This window comes from Ranitomeya variabilis, chromosome 2 (genome assembly GCF_051348905.1).
Source record: "Ranitomeya variabilis isolate aRanVar5 chromosome 2, aRanVar5.hap1, whole genome shotgun sequence".
Classification (NCBI taxonomy): Eukaryota; Metazoa; Chordata; class Amphibia; order Anura; family Dendrobatidae; genus Ranitomeya; species Ranitomeya variabilis.
This window is the reverse complement of record NC_135233.1, coordinates 591769876-591790349: the sequence shown is the minus strand read 5'-3', so window position 1 is coordinate 591790349 and position 20474 is coordinate 591769876. Positions and strand designations below refer to the sequence as shown.

The following is a 20474-nucleotide window of genomic DNA, read 5'->3' as shown; positions in this document are numbered from 1 at the left end:
TTCCTTTATCCTTGTCTGTTCTATCTGTGGGTATTGGAATATTACATCTTCACTGGGTGGAGGGCGAAGGTATCAGCCTTTTTTTTTTTTTTTTTCCCCCCTCCCCCTCTTTTACCTATGTAATAATCTAATGATATCTGTAAGAGTATCTAATGATTAGGTTTTACCGAGCCCAGGGTTCCTTTTACTATTCCAGCTCACGGTGACCAACGGCATTCTTCATATTTATATTAATAATATACCATTCGGTATTCCAGCCCAAAATCCAAGGATAATTGACAATCAGGGATTGCTTAATGCGGCCAATCAATTTTAATTATGGTGCGATTTACCAATCAGGGGTTCCAGGGAAGCTCATCCAGCAATCAGGCGACTATTTAAGGACGGACCCCTATGGTGGAGACATAGCCCTGACGAAGAGGGAAGCTAACCCTCGAAACGCGTAGGCAGCTTGTCTCCACCACGCTCCCGTCCTTACTCTGTGTGACGTCACCACAGCTCCGCCCCCCAATCACCGCCGCGTCCTCAGCGTTGCTTCCGGCCGGGGCACGCGAGGCGCTGGTGATCTCCCGCACTCCTGCGCTCCCGCCAGATCGCGCTTCTGCAGGAAACCCCTGCTATCACCCTGCACCACCACTGCCGGATCTAAACAGCGCTCCCATATTTACAAGCACTGACCCCAGTAAAACCTGGTGAGTGAACGCACAACCTTATCTCTCTGCTACCGGCAGCGGTATATGCTTCAGGATAAGGTCTTTTTTGTTATGATAGATTGCTAGAACACGCTTTTGCAGAAAACTTCTGCTGTCACCCTGCACCACCAATTATCGGACCTAGCCAGCGCTACCATACCGAAAGGCACTGACTCTAGGAATATCTGCACTGGCTAAACCACAATACGGCTAGCCAGCACCATCGATGCAGCCACCAAACCCACATACAGGCAGTAAGTAGTCTCAAATTATACCAACAATAGGTGGAAGGTGTATGTTAATACTTTGCAATACGTAATACCCTATTCCTCCTTAGCAAACATGCTTTAAGCTTGGGGAAAGGAGGACTAGCAGCACCAACACAAGAACACTTTTACAGTATAGCAGATACAAGCCCTTTATAATAAGTAAGTGTGTATTCAATATCCTCTATTACAGCATCTGCACTATTGTATCTATATCACATTTATTGTATGATATTCTTTTCAGTTATATACCGCAAACAGGTTCCACTCCACCTCCAAGGGAACTCAAGGCTTTTATTCCTATTCATTTAATTCCTTATCCAGTAAGTCCAGTTTTTTTCTGCTCATTTTATTGCTTTTGGGATGCGCAGTGGTTCTCATTATTCTTTACTACTTGGTTGTTCTCTTTAACAGGATCGGCACAGAGCCTGTTGCAACCACTTGCAGCTCCCGCAGCAATCTACTCTACCCTTTCAGGTGATTAGGCGCCAGTATACATATTCTATATTTATTCCTTGTATTTATTTTGCCCTGCACATTTATAGTGTATTCCTGAGTGACTGCGGCGTGGTGTATATTTTCCTTTATCCTTGTCTGTTCTATCTGTGGGTATTGGAATATTACATCTTCACTGGGTGGAGGGCGGTGGTATCAGCCTAGGGTTATTACAGGAGTTAGGGTGAGGTTCGAGGCCTGGACATACACACCATCAGTGTAAACTCCAGGTAGAGGGTCAGTCAGGATTTCCCTAGTCTGAGGGAAACTGCAGGGGCCCGGGTATTTAGATCTCGCTCACCTAGTTTCCCCGTGACATTATAATCGGCCCAACAACGAAAAAAAAAGGGGGTTTCTTTTTTTTTTTTGTCTTGTCATGGATCCCATGACTTCCATAACCCGCCAGTTGGAGGTGCTGCCCCTACAGGTCACTGAGTTGAGGGGGGCAGTGCAGCAACAGGGACTAGCAGTAGCTAATGTGCAGGCTGGAGCGACAGGAAGAGTTGCTGAGCCTAAATTTCCTTTGCCTGAAAGATTTACTGGGGAAGGCAGTAAATTTGTTTCTTTTCGTGAAGCTTGCAAACTATATTTCCGCATGCGCCCGATCTCCTCGGGTAATGAGGCTCAGTGTGTGGGTCTGGTGTTGTCTTTGTTAAGCGGGGATCCCCAAGCGTGGGCGTTTTCTTTGCCATCTGATTCTGTTGCATTTGACTCTGTGGAGAGTTTTTTTTCTTCTCTTGGGACAGTCTACGATGAACCTGACAGAATGGCTCTTGCAGAATCTAAGATACGCACTATTCGCCAAGGGGAGCGAGTTGCAGAGGATTACTGTTCTGAATTTCGTTGCTGGGCGATCGATGCACAGTGGAATTATCCAGCATTGCGGAGTCAGTTTATACATGGGATTTCTGGAAGGGTTAAAAAAGCCCTTCTGATGTACGAGACTCCTGCGTCTCTAGATTCCGCAATGAGTCTGGTTGTCCGCATTGATCGCCGTTTGCGTCAGGGGGAGCATGTGACTCCGCCTATGGGAGAGGGTTTAGGTTCACGTGAGGTTGCTGGCGCGACTGCGAGCCGCGGCGCCATCTTGGATGCCGGTCAGGATGCAATTCCCGGTGCGGCTGACGTGATTCATGCGCCGCAATTAGGCGCACATGGTCCGATACTCTGGGCATTATATAATCGCGCCCCACACAGTCCACCACACTGCCCCCTGACGAAGCCGACGCGAAACGCGCGTTGGGGCTGCGACGGTGATCCCCCCTGGCACCAGATTGATGGGTAAGGACTATTGAACCAATGCTAGTCGAGTATGCTGATTGGGCAAAACGGGTCCCCACTGGGGTTTAGACACATTCTGACTGGTAGTATACCTTTTGTTTCAATTGTTCTGTCTTCATTTAGTATGCACTAATAAGCACTTTACTGATGAGATGGTTCTAGTGTGCCATATGGGGAGTCACCGCTGTGAGGACTTTTTTTCAGTGTTCCCGTATTGTTCCCTTGCTGTATTATTTGCATTCTTTGAATAATTGTTGTTGAATATATTTTTCTACAAATAAAAACGTGTATTTTTTATCCTGTTTACTAAATGGGACTTGTGCTCTGTTTTCTCTGGTCTGTTCAAGGTGAGCCCACGGAACCTATGCAAATCGCAGGGGTGTCACATGTCAAGCGTCTAGCTCCTGAGCTCAGGAAGCCTGTTTTTACTGTGGTAAAACTGGTCATTTTATTAACATCTGTCCTCTGCTGTCTAAGAAAAACGCAACGGCGGAAAACTGCTAGGCTCAGAGGGTGTGGAGGAGTCCAATCTGAGCTTATGTATATCCTCCATGGTGGTTTCTCAGTGCATGCTCCCTGCTAAGGTTTGTATTGCTGGCAGTGAGCTGCCAATTACTGTTTTTGTGGATAGTGGTTCAGCCACAAATCTCATTGATGAGGAGTTTGCGCGCACAGCAGGTTTTAGGATTGAAAAACTGTCTCATCCTATCCGCGTGGTCACCATCAATGCTGCTCCTCTCTCTCAGGGGGAGATAACTGAATTTGTGGCTGAGGTGAAACTCCACATAGGAGTTCTACATTCCGAGCGGGTTACATGTAAGGTGCTCAGGAATCTTCCTGCTCAGGTGGTTTTGGGTTTTCCTTGGTTGTCTATGCACAACCCCGTAATTGACTGGAAAACTCAGGACATAATTCGGTGGAGCGAGTTCTGCCAGGAGAATTGCCTGGCCACATGTGTGGCTGCGGTGACTTCAAGCGTTCCGGAGTCACTTCTGGATTTTGTGGATGTGTTCTCTGAGAAGGGTTGTTCAGAGTTGCCGCCACATCGTCCTTATGACTGTTCTATCAGGTTTAAACCAGGGGCCAAATTGCCTAAAGCAAGGATGTTTAACATCTCCGGTCCGGAGAGACAAGCGTTAAAAGATTACATTGCTGAAAGCTTGAGCAAAGGGCACATCAGGCCGTCATCCTCGCCGGTGGCAGCAGGGTTCTTCTTCGTGAAGAAGAAAGATGGCGGATTACGCCCGTGTTTGGATTTCAGGGAGTTGAACCAGATTACGGTTCGTGATCCATACCCTATGCCTCTGATACCAGATTTTTTCAACCAGGTGGCAGGTGCTAAGTGGTTTACCAAGCTTGACCTCAGGGGGGCATACAACCTCATAAGAGTCCGTCAAGGTGATGAGTGGAAGACGGCTTTTAATACCCCTGAGGGTCATTTTGAAAATTTGGTGATGCCGTTTGGGTTGACTAACGCACCTGCAGTGTTCCAACATTTCATCAATGATGTGTTCTCGCTAGTGTTGAGCATTCCGATACCGCAAGTATCGGGTATCGGCCAATACTTGCGGGTATCAGAATTCCGATACTGACATCCGATACTTTTGTGGTATCGGGAATCGGTATCGGGATTAATATCAATGTGTAAAAGAAAGAATTAAAATAAAAAATAGGGATATACTCACCTCTCCGACGCAGCCTGGACTTTACCGCCATAACCGGGAGCCGTTGTACCTACAAATGCGCGCTTGAAGGGCCTTAGATGAGGTCACGGCGCTCTGATTGGTCCGTAGCGGTCGTGTGATCGCTACGGACCAATCACAAAGCAGTGACGTCACCTAAGGTCTTTCAAGCGCTTGAAAGACCTTAGGTGACGTCACTGCTTTGTGATTGGTCGCGTAGCGGTCACGCGACCGCTACGGACCAATCAGAGCGCCGTGACCTCATCTAAGGCCCTTCAAGCGCGCATTCTTAGGTACAACGGCTCCCGGTTACGGCGGTAAAGTCCAGGCTGCGTCGGAGGGTGAGTATATCCCTATTTTTTATTTTAATTCTTTCTTTTACACATTGATATGGATCCCAGGGCCTGAAGGAGAGTTTCCTCTCCTTCAGACCCTGGGAACCATCAGGGATACCGTCCGATACTTGAGTCCCATTGACTTGTATTGGTATCGGGTATCGGTATCGGATTAGAACCGATACTTTGCCGGTATCGGCCGATACTTTCCGATACCGATACTTTCAAGTATCGGACGGTATCGCTCAACACTAGTTCTCGCATGTTTTGGGGAAATTCGTTATCGTGTATCTAGATGACATTCTCATATATTCTTGCGACCGTGATGCTCATTTAGATCATGTCAGGCAGTTGTTATACCTTCTCAGAGAGAATAAGCTGTATGCTAAACATGAAAAATGTGTATTTTCTGTTCAAGAGTTGCCTTTCTTGGGTTATATTGTGTCTGCTTCTGGGTTTAAAATGGACGCCGCTAAGGTGCAGGCGGTGCTGCATTGGGAACGTCCTGATAACCTGAAAGCACTTCAGCGGTTCCTTGGGTTTTCTAATTACTATAGGAAATTTATCAAGGATTTTTCCATCATTGCTAAACCGCTAACTGACATGACTAAAAAGGGTACCAATTTCTCCGTTTGGCCTGAGGCTGCTGTGCGCGCATTTGAATTTCTTAAGAACAGTTTTGTTTCAGCCCCCATTCTTGTGCAGCCAGACGTATCTAAACCCTTTGTTGTGGAAGTCGATGCGTCTGAGGTTGGTGTGGGGGCAGTACTATCTCAAGGCTCATCTTTGAGTGGTTTACGTCCGTGCGCCTATTTCTCCAAGAAACTGTCGTCCGCCGAACGTAACTACGATATCGGCAACAGGGAGTTGTTGGCAATTAAGTTGGCCTTTGAGGAATGGCGACACTTCTTGGAGGGGTCGGTACATCAGGTTACTGTTATTACCGATCATAAGAATTTGCTGTATTTGGAGTCAGCCAAGCGTCTGTCCCCCAGGCAGGCTCGCTGGGCTGTTGTGAAATTGGATTCTGGGCTCCCCCGGTGGCCACTTGTGGAATTGTACTTGTGTGCATCATCCCCTCTGTTCACCTGCTCCTATCAGGATGGGGGAGTCGCTATATAACCTTGCTCCTCTGTCAGTTTCATGCCGGTCAACAATGTAATCAGAAGCCTTCTGTGCATGTTCCTGCTACTAGACAACTCCTAGCTAAGTTGGACTTTTGTCCTTGTGTGTTTTTGCATTTTGTTCCTGTTCACAGCTGCTGTTTCGTTACTGTGTCTGGAAAGCTCTTGTGAGCGGAAATTGCCACTCTGGTGTTATGAGTTAATGCTAGAGTCTTAAAGTAATTTCTGGATGGTGTTTTGATAGGGTTTTCTGCTGACCATGAAAGTGCCCTTTCTGTCTTCATGCTATCTAGTAAGCGGACCTCGATTTTGCTAAACCTATTTTCATACTACGTTTGTCATTTCATCTAAAATCACCGCCAATATATGTGGGGGCCTCTGTCTGCCTTTTGGGAAAATTTCTCTAGAGGTGAGCCAGGACTGTCTTTTCCTCTGCTAGGATTAGGTAGTTCTCCGGCTGGCGCTGGGCATCTAGGGATAAAAAACGTAGGCATGCTACCCGGCCACTTCTAGTTGTGCGGCAGGTTTAGTTCATGGTCAGTATAGTTTCCATCTTCCAAGAGCTAGTTCTCATATATGCTGGGCTATGTTCTCTCGCCATTGAGAATCATGACAGTTTGACCGGCCTAAAAAAGGGTTAAATTACTGGCTGAGAAAGGAGAGAAAAAAGAAGTCTGCTACAATTTTTTTTTTTTTTTCCCTCTAGTTCTGAGTGTGCTCTTAATTGAATCACTTGCTAGTTTGCCTATGCTGCAGCCTTCCTCTCTTTCTCTCCTTCTAATCCTTGAATGGCTCTGTGTTCACCTGTTTCAAATGGATCTTCAGAGTGTAGCTACAGGTTTGAATAATCTCGCCTCAAAGGTACAAAATTTGCAAGATTTTGTTGTTCATGCACCTATGTCTGAGCCTAGAATTCCTTTGCCTGAATTCTTCTCGGGGAATAGATCTCACTTTCAAAATTTTAAAAATAATTGCAAATTGTTTTTGTCCCTGAAGTCTCGCTCTGCCGGAGACCCTGCACAGCAGGTCAGGATTGTAATTTCCTTGCTCCGGGGCGACCCTCAGGACTGGGCTTTTGCATTGGCACCAGGGGATCCTGCGTTGCTCAATGTGGATGCGTTTTTTCTGGCCTTGGGGTTGCTTTATGAGGAACCTCATTTAGAGCTTCAGGCGGAAAAGGCCTTGATGTCCTTGTCTCAGGGGCAAGATGAAGCTGAAATATACTGCCAAAAATTCCGCAAATGGTCTGTGCTTACTCAGTGGAATGAGTGCGCCCTGGCGGCGATTTTCAGAGAAGGTCTCTCTGATGCCATTAAGGATGTTATGGTGGGGTTCCCTGTGCCTGCGAGTCTGAATGAGTCCATGACGATGGCTATTCAGATCGATAGGCGTCTGCGGGAGCGCAAACCTGTGCACCATTTGGCGGTGTCTACTGAGAAAACGCCAGAAAATATGCAATGTGATAGAATTCTGTCCAGAAGCGAGCGGCAGAATTTTAGAAGAAAAAATGGGTTGTGCTTCTATTGTGGTGATTCAACTCATGTTATATCAGCATGCTTTAAGCGTACTAAGAAGCCTGACAAGTCTGTTTCAATTAGCACTTTACAGTCTAAGTTTATTCTATCTGTGACCCTGATTTGTTCTTTGTCATCTATTACCGCGGACGCCTATGTCGACTCTGGCGCTGCTTTGAGTCTTATGGATTGGTCCTTTGCCAAACGCTGTGGGTATGATTTGGAGCCATTGGAGGCTCCGATACCTCTGAAAGGGATTGACTCCACCCCATTGGCTAGTAATAAACCACAATACTGGACACAAGTGACTATGCGTGTTAATCCGGATCACCAGGAGGTTATTCGCTTTCTGGTGCTGTATAATCTACATGATGTTTTGGTGCTGGGATTGCCATGGCTGCAATCTCATAACCCAGTCCTCGACTGGAGAGCTATGTCTGTGTTAAGCTGGGGATGTAAAGGAACTCATGGGGACGTACCTTTGGTTTCCATTTCATCATCTATTCCCTCTGAGATTCCTGAATTCTTGTCTGACTTTCGTGACGTTTTTGAAGAACCCAAGGTTGGTTCACTACCTCCGCACCGGGAGTGCGATTGTGCCATAGACTTGATCCCGGGTAGTAAATACCCTAAGGGTCGTTTATTTAATCTGTCTGTGCCTGAACACGCGGCTATGCGAGAATATATAAAGGAGTCCTTGGAAAAGGGACATATTCGTCCTTCGTCATCTCCCTTAGGAGCCGGTTTTTTCTTTGTGTCTAAGAAAGACGGCTCTTTGAGGCCGTGTATTGATTATCGACTTTTGAATAAAATCACGGTTAAATATCAATATCCGTTACCACTGCTTACTGATTTGTTTGCTCGTATAAAGGGGGCCAAGTGGTTCTCTAAGATTGATCTCCGTGGGGCGTATAATTTGATGCGAATCAAGCAGGGGGATGAGTGGAAAACCGCATTTAATACGCCCGAGGGCCATTTTGAGTATTTGGTGATGCCTTTTGGTCTTTCAAATGCCCCTTCAGTCTTCCAGTCCTTTATGCATGACATTTTCCGCGATTATTTGGATAAATTTATGATTGTGTATCTGGATGATATTCTGATTTTTTCGGATGACTGGGACTCTCATGTCCAGCAGGTCAGGAGGGTTTTTCAGGTTTTGCGGTCTAATTCCTTGTGTGTGAAGGGTTCTAAGTGTGTTTTTGGGGTTCAAAAGATTTCCTTCTTGGGATACATTTTTTCCCCCTCTTCCATCGAGATGGATCCTGTCAAGGTTCAGGCTATTGGTGATTGGACGCAACCCTCTTCTCTTAAGAGTCTTCAGAAATTTTTGGGCTTTGCTAACTTTTATCGTCGATTTATTGCTGGTTTTTCTGATGTTGTAAAACCATTGACTGATTTGACTAAGAAGGGTGCTGATGTTGCTGATTGGTCCCCTGATGCTGTGGAGGCCTTTCGGGAGCTCAAGCGCCGCTTTTCTTCCGCCCCAGTGTTGCGTCAGCCTGATGTTGCTCTTCCTTTTCAGGTTGAGGTCGACGCTTCTGAAATCGGAGCTGGGGCGGTGTTGTCGCAGAGAAGTTCCGACTGCTCCGTGATGAGACCTTGTGCCTTTTTTTCCCGTAAATTTTCGCCCGCCGAGCGGAATTATGATATTGGGAATCGGGAGCTTTTGGCCATGAAGTGGGCTTTTGAGGAGTGGCGTCACTGGCTTGAGGGGGCCAGACATCAGGTGGTGGTATTGACTGACCACAAAAATTTAATTTACCTTGAGTCTGCCAGGCGCCTGAATCCTAGACAGGCGCGCTGGTCGTTGTTTTTCTCTCGGTTTAATTTTGTGGTGTCTTACCTACCGGGTTCTAAGAATGTTAAGGCGGATGCCCTTTCTAGGAGTTTTGAGCCTGACTCCCCTGGTAATTCTGAGCCCACAGGTATCCTTAAAGATGGAGTGATATTGTCTGCCGTTTCTCCAGACCTGCGGCGGGCCTTGCAGGAGTTTCAGGCGGATAGACCTGATCGTTGCCCACCTGGTAGACTGTTTGTTCCTGATGATTGGACCAGTAGAGTCATCTCTGAGGTTCATTCTTCTGCGTTGGCAGGTCATCCTGGAATCTTTGGTACCTTTGGGTCCTTCTGGTGGCCTTCCCTGTCACGAGATGTGCGAGGCTTTGTGCAGTCTTGTGACGTTTGTGCTCGGGCCAAGCCTTGTTGTTCTCGGGCTAGTGGATTGTTGTTACCCTTGCCTATCCCGAAGAGGCCTTGGACGCACATCTCGATGGATTTTATTTCGGATCTGCCTGTTTCTCAGAAGATGTCTGTCATCTGGGTGGTGTGTGACCGTTTCTCTAAAATGGTCCATCTGGTTCCCTTGCCTAAGTTGCCTTCTTCTTCCGAGTTGGTTCCTCTGTTTTTTCAAAATGTTGTTCGTTTGCATGGTATTCCGGAGAATATCGTTTCTGACAGAGGGACCCAATTCGTGTCTAGATTTTGGCGGGCATTCTGTGCTAGGATGGGCATAGATTTGTCTTTTTCGTCTGCTTTCCATCCTCAGACTAATGGCCAGACCGAGCGGACTAATCAGACCTTGGAGACATATTTGAGGTGTTTTGTGTCTGCGGATCAGGATGATTGGGTTGCTTTTTTGCCTTTGGCGGAGTTCGCCCTCAATAATCGGGCCAGCTCTGCCACCTTGGTGTCCCCGTTTTTCTGTAATTCGGGGTTTCATCCTCGATTTTCCTCCGGTCAAGTGGAATCTTCGGATTGTCCTGGAGTGGATGCTGTGGTGGAGAGGTTGCATCAGATTTGGGGGCAGGTGGTGGACAATTTGAAGTTGTCCCAGGAGAAGACTCAGCTTTTTGCCAACCGCCGTCGTCGTGTTGGTCCTCGGCTTTGTGTTGGGGACTTGGTGTGGTTGTCTTCTCGTTTTGTCCCTATGAGGGTTTCTTCTCCTAAGTTTAAGCCTCGGTTCATCGGCCCGTACAAGATATTGGAGATTCTTAACCCTGTGTCCTTCCGTTTGGACCTCCCTGCATCCTTTTCGATTCATAATGTTTTTCATCGGTCATTGTTGCGCAGGTATGAGGTACCGGCTGTGCCTTCCGTTGAGCCTCCTGCTCCGGTGTTGGTTGAGGGTGAGTTGGAGTACGTTGTGGAAAAGATCTTAGACTCTCGTGTTTCCAGATGGAAACTCCAGTATCTGGTCAAATGGAAGGGATACGGTCAGGAGGATAATTCTTGGGTCACTGCCTCTGATGTTCATGCCTCCGATCTTGTCCGTGCCTTTCATAGGGCTCATCCTGATCGCCCTGGTGGTTCTGGTGAGGGTTCGGTGCCCCCTCCTTGAGGGGGGGGTACTGTTGTGAAATTGGATTCTGGGCTCCCCCGGTGGCCACTTGTGGAATTGTACTTGTGTGCATCATCCCCTCTGTTCACCTGCTCCTATCAGGATGGGGGAGTCGCTATATAACCTTGCTCCTCTGTCAGTTTCATGCCGGTCAACAATGTAATCAGAAGCCTTCTGTGCATGTTCCTGCTACTAGACAACTCCTAGCTAAGTTGGACTTTTGTCCTTGTGTGTTTTTGCATTTTGTTCCTGTTCACAGCTGCTGTTTCGTTACTGTGTCTGGAAAGCTCTTGTGAGCGGAAATTGCCACTCTGGTGTTATGAGTTAATGCTAGAGTCTTAAAGTAATTTCTGGATGGTGTTTTGATAGGGTTTTCTGCTGACCATGAAAGTGCCCTTTCTGTCTTCATGCTATCTAGTAAGCGGACCTCGATTTTGCTAAACCTATTTTCATACTACGTTTGTCATTTCATCTAAAATCACCGCCAATATATGTGGGGGCCTCTGTCTGCCTTTTGGGAAAATTTCTCTAGAGGTGAGCCAGGACTGTCTTTTCCTCTGCTAGGATTAGGTAGTTCTCCGGCTGGCGCTGGGCATCTAGGGATAAAAAACGTAGGCATGCTACCCGGCCACTTCTAGTTGTGCGGCAGGTTTAGTTCATGGTCAGTATAGTTTCCATCTTCCAAGAGCTAGTTCTCATATATGCTGGGCTATGTTCTCTCGCCATTGAGAATCATGACACTGGGCATTGTTTTTCATGCGGTTCAATTTTGTGGTCACCTACAGACCGGGGTCTAAAAACACTAAGGCGGATGCTCTGTCCAGGTGTTTTCCGGGGGGAGAACCTCGGGAGGATCCAGTACCCATCCTCCAAAAGGGTGTTGTGGTTCCGGCTCTCACTACCAAGGTTGATGCTGAGATTGCCGAGGCTCAGGAGGAGGTACCATCTGAGCTTCCCGTCAACAAATCTTTTGTACCGCTTCATCTCCGCCTAAAGGTTTTGGCGGAGCATCATGATGCTGTCCTGGCTGGCCACCCAGGGGTTAGAGGTACCTTGGAGTTGGTGTCACGTTGGTTTTGGTGGCCCAAGATCCAACAGGACGTGGTGTCATACGTGTCAGCTTGTACCACGTGCGCTAGGGCTAAGACGCCTCGCTCCCGTCCTGTTGGCACACTACTTCTTCTTGAGGTACCTAGTAAGCCTTGGATGGAAATCTCCATGGATTTTATCACTGATTTGCCCTCATCAGCTGGGAACACGATCATCTTGGTGATTGTTGATCGGTTTTCTATAATGTCGCACTTTGTGTCTTTGCCTTCGTTGCCTAGCGCTAAGACTCTGGCTCAGGTATTTGTGCAGGAGGTGGTCAGACTTCATGGGGTTCCGTCTGACATCGTGTCTGATAGGGGGTCTCAATTTGTGGCAACATTTTGGAGAGCATTTTGCGCACGTCTGGGGATCAAGTTATCTCATTCTTCGGCGTTTCTGTTGTGAATTCTGCTCTTGGGCTCCCTCCGGTGGTTGTAAGTGGTAGCGCTGCTGTCTCCGAATCGCAGCATTTATCAGGTGTGTTCACTTTTTGCAAATCTGACTGGGCTATTTAGTCTTGCTTCACCCTTTAGTCAGTGCCAGTTGTCCATTGTTCCTGGAGGATTCACATCTCTGCCTGGTCTCTCCTGCTTTGCAGTTCTTTTCAACAAAGATATGTTCTGGCCTTGAGTTTTTGCTGTCCACATGCTGTGGCCTTATTGTTCAGTTCTTTTCCATGTTTTTGTCTTGTCCAGCTTGGTCTGTATAAGGATTTGTTTAGCCAAGCTGGTATCTCTGGAGATGCAGATATACCCTCCATATCTTTAGTTAGCTGTGGAGTTTTTGTATTTTCTGTGGTGGATATTTTCTAGTGTTTTAATACTGACCGCATAGTACTTTGTCCTATCCTTTCTATTTAGCTAGAAGTGGCCTCCTTTGCTAAATTCTGATTTCAGTCTGTGTATGTTTTTTCCCTCTCCTCTCACAGTCAATATTTGTGGGGGGCTGTCTATCCTTTGGGAATTTTCTCTGAAGATAGTTTTCCCTTTTCTATCTCTAGGGGTAATTAGTCCTCCGGCTGTGCCGAGATGTCCAGGGAGTGCTAGGTACATTCCACGGCTACTTCTAGTTGCGGTGTTAAGTTCAGAGTCTGCGGTCAGAACAGGTACCACCTTCTCCAGAGTACGTCTCATGCTGCTCTTAGGCCACCAGATCATAACACATTTCATCCTCAGTCAAATGGTCAGACTGAGCGTATGAACCAAAATTTGGAACAGTTCTTACGCTGTTTTGTCTCTGATAACCAGGAGGAGTGGTCTACCTTTCTTCCTTTGGCTGAGTTTGCCATCAATAATCACCACCAGGAATCGTCTGGGGAGTCTCCGATTTTTGTGTTTACGGGCTACATCCTCAATTTTGTACGTGGAGTCAGAGGGGCTCTTCCGGCGTTCCGGAGGAGGACCAGTTGGGGACACAATTGTCATCAGTCTGGAGGAGAGTTAAGCAGCGCCTGTTGAGTGTGGGTGCTAGGTACAAGCGTGTGGCTGACAGTAGGCGTGTGCCAGGTCCGGACCTGAGTGTGGATGACTGGGTGTGGTTATCCACAAAAAACATAAGACTCAAAATACCGTCCCTTAAATTGGGTCCACGGTTTATTGGTCCATTTAGGGTCACCGCCGTCATTAACCCAGTAGCGTACCGATTGGAGCTCCCTACGGTGTATAAGATACACAACGTGTTCCACAGGTCTCTTATAAAGAAGGTGGTAGGTTCTGTGGACGCAGCGCCTATGCCACCTCCAGGCTTGGTGGATGGTAATTTGGAGTTTGAAGTCTCCAAGGTGGTTGACTCTCGTGTAGTGCGTCGCACTTTACAGTACTTGGTACACTGGCGTGGTTATGGGCCTGAGGAGAGGTCCTGGGTACCAGCCTCAGACATTCATGCGGATCGGCTGGCCAGGTTTTTTCATCGTCGGCATCCAGACAAGCCGGGTCCTATAAGCTGTGAGGGCCCTGGGGTCCCTCGTAGAAGGCGGGGTACTGTCATGTCGGACGCTGTTCAGACTAGGTTTGCTCATTGGCGTCTGCTAGATTTTGTCTAGCTGTTCCGGGGTTAATTTACCTGATCCTCGGATTGGAAGCTGGGCCATTCCCATGGCCTTTAAATAGTTCTCCTGTTCATTGGGCGTCGCCGATTATAGCTTCTCTCTTGTGCATTGTTATCTCGGTCTGGAGTGGAGAGCTGGTTTGGAGATTCGTTGCTGGTGGTGTATTTTCCTCTGTCTTATTTACTCCTTCCTATATTTGTATTTATTTTGCCCTGCACATTTATAGTGTATTCCTGAGTGACTGCGGCGTTGTGTATATTTTCCTTTATCCTTGTCTGTTCTATCTGTGGGTATTGGAATATTACATCTTCACTGGGTGGAGGGCGAAGGTATCAGCCTAGGGTTATTACAGGAGTTAGGGTGAGGTTCGAGGCCTGGACATGCACACCATCAGTGTAAACTCCAGGTAGAGGGTCAGTCAGGATTTCCCTAGTCTGAGGGAAACTGCAGGGGCCCGGGTATTTAGCTCTCGCTCACCTAGTTTCCCCGTGACAGGAGGACATATATCCTGGAAGGGGCCCAAGAAGGGTGACATATATACCAGGATGGAGAATATACACCAGGATAAGGGCATATATACCAGGATACGGTGACATATATACCAGGATGGAGGACATACTGTATATGAGGAAGTGGGACATATATACCACGACAGGGGACATGACATATACACTGCTAAAAAAAAATAAAGGGAACACTAAAATACCACATCCTAGATCTCTGAATAAAATATTCCCGTTGCAAATTTTTATTCATTGCATAGTGGAATTTGTTCAGAACAATAAAACATAAGTTATCAATGTAAATCACATTTAATATCCCACAGAGGTCTGGATTTGGAATGATACTCCCTACTGTCTAAGCCTGGGCATGCTTCTGATGAGGCAGCGGATGGTCTCCTGAGGGATCTCCTCCCAGACCAGGACTAAAGCATCTGCCAACTCCTGGACAGTTTTTGGTGCAATGTGATGTTGGTGGATGGAGCGAGACATGATGTTCCAGATGTGCTCAATCGGATTCAGGTCTGGGGAACGGGCGGGCAAATCCATAGCTTCATTGCCTTCACGTTGTAGGAACTGCTGATACACTCCAGCCACATGAGGTCTGGCATTGTCCTGCATTAGGAGGAACCCAGGGCCAACCGCACCAGCATATAGACTCACAAGGGGTCTGAGGATCTCATCTCGGTACCTAATGGCAGTCAAGGCTACCTCTGGCGAGCACATGGAGGGCTGTGCGGCCCTCCAAAAAATTGCCACACCATCACTGACTCACTGCGAAACCGGTCATGCTGAAGGATGTTGCAGGCAGCAGATCGCTCTCTACGGCATCTCCAGACTCTGTCACGTCTGTGAGTGTGAACCTGCTTTCATCTGTGAAGAGCACAGGGCGCCAGTGGCGAATTTGCCAATCCTGGTGTTCTGTGGCAAATGCCAAGCATCCTGCACGGTGTCGTGCTGTGAGCTCAACCCCCATCTGTGGACGTCGGGCACTCAGACCATCCTCATGGAGTCGGTTTCTAACCGTTTGTGCAGACACATGCACATTTGTGGCCTGCTGGAGGTCATTTTGTAGGGCTCTGGCAGTGCTGTTCCTCGCACAAAGGCTGAGGTAGCGGTCCTGCTGCTGGGTTGTTGCCCTCCTATGGCCCCCTCCATGTCTCCTGGTGTACTGGCCTGTCTCCTGGTAGCGCCTCCAGCCTCTGGACACTATGCTGACAGACACAGCAAACCTTTCCACAGCTCGCATTGATGTGCCATCATGGATGAGCTGCACTACCTGAGCTACTTGTGTGGGTTGTAGAGTCCGTCTCATGCTACCGTGAATGTGAAAGCACAATAAACATTAAAAAGTGACCAAAACATCACTCAGAAAGCATTGGTACTGAGATGTGGTCTGTGGTCCCCACATGCAGAACCACTCCTTTATTGAGGGTGTCTTGATAATTGCCAATAATTTCTATCTGTTGTCTATTCCATTTGCACAACAGCGTGTGAAATTGATTGTCAATCAGTGTTGCTTCCTAAGTGGACAGTGTGATTTCACAGAAGTTTGATTTACTTGAAGTTATATACTGTTGTTTAAGTGTTCCCTTAATTTTTTTGAGCAGTATATATCAGAATGGAGGGAGACATATATGTTAGGAAGGGGGACATATATACCAGGATGGGGGACACGACATATATATCAGGAAGGGGGACATATATACCAGGATGGCGGTATATATACCAGTATAGGGGACATACATACCAGGATGGGGGACATTACTATGTAATGGGGAAAGGCGTGCAACATGAATGTCCCTATAGGATTTAGAATGCTACAATGGTCCATAGATCTGACCAACATGAAGGGGAAACTAAGTCCAAATTTTGCATCTGGGCCCATCAGATTCCGCCACCGTTCATCACTAAGTCAGAGACGAAAGTGGCTGCAGAAAGTATCTCTTCGCTTGGAGAATCCAAAATTTCACAGATAATGTAGGAAATGTTATATTATGGGCTCCTCTGTTGAGGTGGATTCTCCTAGCTGTGGATCAGGGTTAGCAGCACGGACCAGAGGTGTTGATGCAGCGAAGTTTTCAGCCACCACATGGAACAGCAGAGCTGGATATGCAAAACTACACGTGCTTCAGTGAAGACAGAAGGGCAAGGTTGCATTTACACCCGAGACCTGAAGCCTAGCTAGGCTCAAAAAGTTACTTTGGCTCATATGAAAAAATCAATACTGTTAGAGACCCATTATAGTTGGGGGCTTTGCTGGAGATTTCGCATTGGTGCCCAAGAGGTTGAAGTGACGCCAATGGATTTGAAAGAGAACGTGGTCCACCATGAAAATTAACTTTAGTCTTACATTATACAGTTCTGTAATGGACTACCTCTACGAGACAATGGAGTACAGAGTGTTCAGCAGGTCAACAAGGCATCTCCTGCTCCAAGCTTCTTTCTCTAAATCTTCAAGTTCTTTTATTAATCAGTCCCCATCCCCCAAACTGATTTTTCTCCTTCCTTCCCACATGTCCTCCCACTATGGAAAAAAATTAACAGGACCGTAATTTTGTTGTCTATTATTTTCAGAGATAAGATGTGCTAAGTAAAGTGATTACGCAAGCTTTCAACAAACATCTGGGACGGTTTTGATACTGACGCATTTCAAGACACCAACAAAGTCATTGCTATCTTGAAGGATCCTATTCATTCTTCTATCATATCATAATATACTTCCGAACTTTGTGGTCAGCCAGGCCTTGATGGGTTTCTGATGAAAAGTATATTAACCTTTCTCTGGCCTGCGAGGATTCATGTAACTAAACTTCCCCATAATGTCTTCTTGTGACCATCCCAAATTGACTTTTCTCCTTTCTTCCCACATGTCCTCCCACTATGAAAAAAAAAAAAACAACAGGACCATAATTTTGATGTCTGTTATTTTCGGTGATAAGACATGCTAAGTAAAGTAATTACACAATCTTTCAAAGAACATCTGGTATGGTTTTGACTGATACAGATGCATTTCAAGGTGCCAATAAAGTCATTGTTATCGTGAAGGATCCAATTCTTTCTTTTATCATATCATATTCTTCTGAACTTTGTGGTCAGCCAGCCTTGATGAGACCTTGATGAGTTTCTGGAATGTACATTAACCTTTTTTTGGCCTGCGAGGATTCATGTAACTAAAGTTCCCCATAAGGTCTTCTTGTGGCCATCACAAATTAACTTTTCTCCTTCCTTCCCACATGTCCTCCCACTGTGGGGAAAAAAACCAACAGGACCATAATTTTGTTGTCTATTATTTTCGGATATAAGACGTGCTAAGTAAAGTAATTACGCAATCTTTCAATGAACATCTGGGATGGCTGTGATTGATACGGAGGTGTTTCAAGACACCAATAAAGTCATTCTTATCGTGAAGGATCCTATTTTCTTCTATCATATCATATTCTTCCGACCTTTGTGGTCAGCCAGGCCTTGATGAGTTTCTGATGGAATGTAAATTAACCTTTCTCTGGCCTGTGAGGATTCATGTAACTAAACTTACCCGTAAGGTCTTCTTGTGACCATCCGGGCAAAGAACTATCAATCTCACTATCTGGAGCTGTTTATTTTAGAGTAAATTCACACCAGGCTGACCTTCTGGGAAGAATGATGGAAAGAAAATAAGCTGCTCACTTTAATGTCTCCAAGAACCTAAAATAACAAAACCCTGGATACATTCACTGCTGTTTTATTTTCATATTATGTCCATGACTTTGACATCTCATTTTTCAACATTTCGGTTAAGATCACACCCGAGTTTTGATTACTGTTATTTTACGGCGCTTTTGTGAGGCCTGGGAAACTGGCTATACTTTATAATATAAGTGAAAGGTGCATCTACAGGAGAAATAAAATTGCACTTAAGACATTGGAGGAATTGAATTTCTTCCGGTTGAGAATGGACATACATTATAATATATGAAAATATAAATTCCTCGAAGGGTCTTCTGAAAAACAAGAGTAGCATTCGTTACAGAGATGCATGTAGGAGTCAGAATGTGGATATTGATTCATCTCTTGGGATTTGGGGGGTGCACTTATTAAAGGAAATCTGTCAACAGGTTTTTGCTATGTAATCTGAGAGCAGCATGGTGTAGCGATAGAGACCCTGGATTCCAGCGATGTATCACTTACTGGTCTGTGTTTTACTGTTTTAATAAAAATAATTTTTTTATCAGCAGGAGATTATCAGTGGAGGACAATATGTCTTGTGCTTTCTAGTCTAACCACACACCCCTAACACTTATTAGCTACCAATCAGTGGTGTGGGCGGGGTCATACAGGGCTCAGAATTCTGAGCTCTGCTAGATCTGCAGCAGAGAAAACTGTGATTGTATCTCAACTGCTGCACCCAGTAAACTAAGTGATACATCACCGGAATCAGGGTCTCAGTCCCTACATCACACTGCTCTCAGATTACATATCAAGAACCTCCTTAAATAACTAATGAGTCATACAGTAAAGGTCTCTCCTAATTACTTATATATGAAATTACATCTATTATTCGTTTATATTAAAGGACTTCTATACAAGTGAAAAGAGAATGTTCAGTGTTACAGATGTAGAAAAGTTTGTTACAGGATGAAGAATCACTCCTCCAATCAAAGTTTTTAGCCTCTTAATATATTGCAATCGCCATATTATATAGCATTGTGTACTTACAATTGCTCAATTTACCTTTCTACCCAGTTAAACAAGAAGTCACTTTTCCCTTGAACAGGAGCAGGAAGTCTCTTTTCCCTGGAACAGGAACAGGAAGTCTCTTTTCCCTGCATGAGTCATCCCCCTCAGCGTCCAGACCCAGCTGTTCCACTCCTCACTCCTGCCAGGGAAAATTGACCTCCTGTTTCTACACACAGTTTAGAAGGCTTCAGGTAGTCAGTTATTAATCATGTGATGTCATAGACCTAATGAAAAAGAGAAGAATTATCTGGGTAGAAAGGCAAAATGAGCAATTGTAAGTACACACTGCTGTATAATATGATGATTGCAATATATTAAGAGGATAAGAAAAATTATGATTATGGAAATGCTTCTTTAAGATTGCCCTCCCTTCTTCTATATCCTCAATGATAATTATTAAAACAAATCCTGCCACCTCTCAAACAAATGCATGCTCTCTTAGTTTGAGCATGCATGTGTTTTCAATGGGGAGAAAAGTATACTGCTATGAATATTGTGGCTCCCCCGGGATCAAAAGGCTTGCGCGTCTTAAAGTCTACATGCCTGACCCTTCTTTTCTTCATCATTATCCGACAGTGTGAGTTAGAGCAGGGGTCCCCAACTTCAGTCCTCAAGGCCCACCAACAGGTCATGTTTTTAGGATTTTCTTAGTCTTGCCCAGGTGATAATTGCATCACCTGTGCAATACAAAGGAAATCCTGAAAACATGATCTGTTGGTGGGCCTTGAGGACTGGAGTTAGGGAACACTGAGCTAGAGGACAACCCTAAAAACACAAATGATAGTCAGGTAGTCCTTCTAAAATCAAAGGGTCCAGACATTCTTGTTTTAATGTGTATCTAGCCTAGCGCTTTACAGACATCATCTCTGTCCCCATTGGGGTTCATAATCCAAAATACCTATCAGTGTGTCTTTGGAGTGTGGGAGGAAACTGGAGGAAACCCACACAAACACAGGGAGAACATGCTTGCACCATTCAAATCCTACCAAAAACAACATCTTTAAGGAGTTTGTATGTTCTCCTGATGTTTGTGTGAGTTTCTTCCATGTTCTCCAGCTTCCTCCCACACTCCAAAGACATAATGATAAGGAATCAAGATTGTGAGTCCCAAAGGGCACAAGGATGTAGGAAATATGATGGTGCTACATAAGCAACATAAATAAGAATATCACTGTGTTCTCTGCTGAGATCCTCATCGGAGCCTGGAAACAATATGACTTTCAGATCTGTAATGTTCTTCTATTGTTCCTTGACAGTTTCTAGAACCCATAATTTTTCTTTCCATGCAAGTAGATAAATAGATAAATGCCTTTTAATTACACTTTAAAGGAAAAAAACAAAAGTCTTAGTATACCCCATGGAGACACAATGTCTGTTTGAGGATGCAGAATGA

At 45.7% G+C, this 20474-nt stretch overlaps 1 long non-coding RNA gene across 1 annotated transcript; it reads left to right on the top strand.

Annotated features, from left to right (window-relative positions):
- Positions 1–1098: 1098 nt before the first annotated feature.
- Positions 1099–1435, top strand: LOC143809748 (uncharacterized). The gene is made up of 3 exons (XR_013222434.1): positions 1099–1120; positions 1203–1281; positions 1373–1435. It is a non-coding gene; the product is annotated as an uncharacterized LOC143809748 (long non-coding RNA).
- Positions 1436–20474: the final 19039 nt, after the last annotated feature.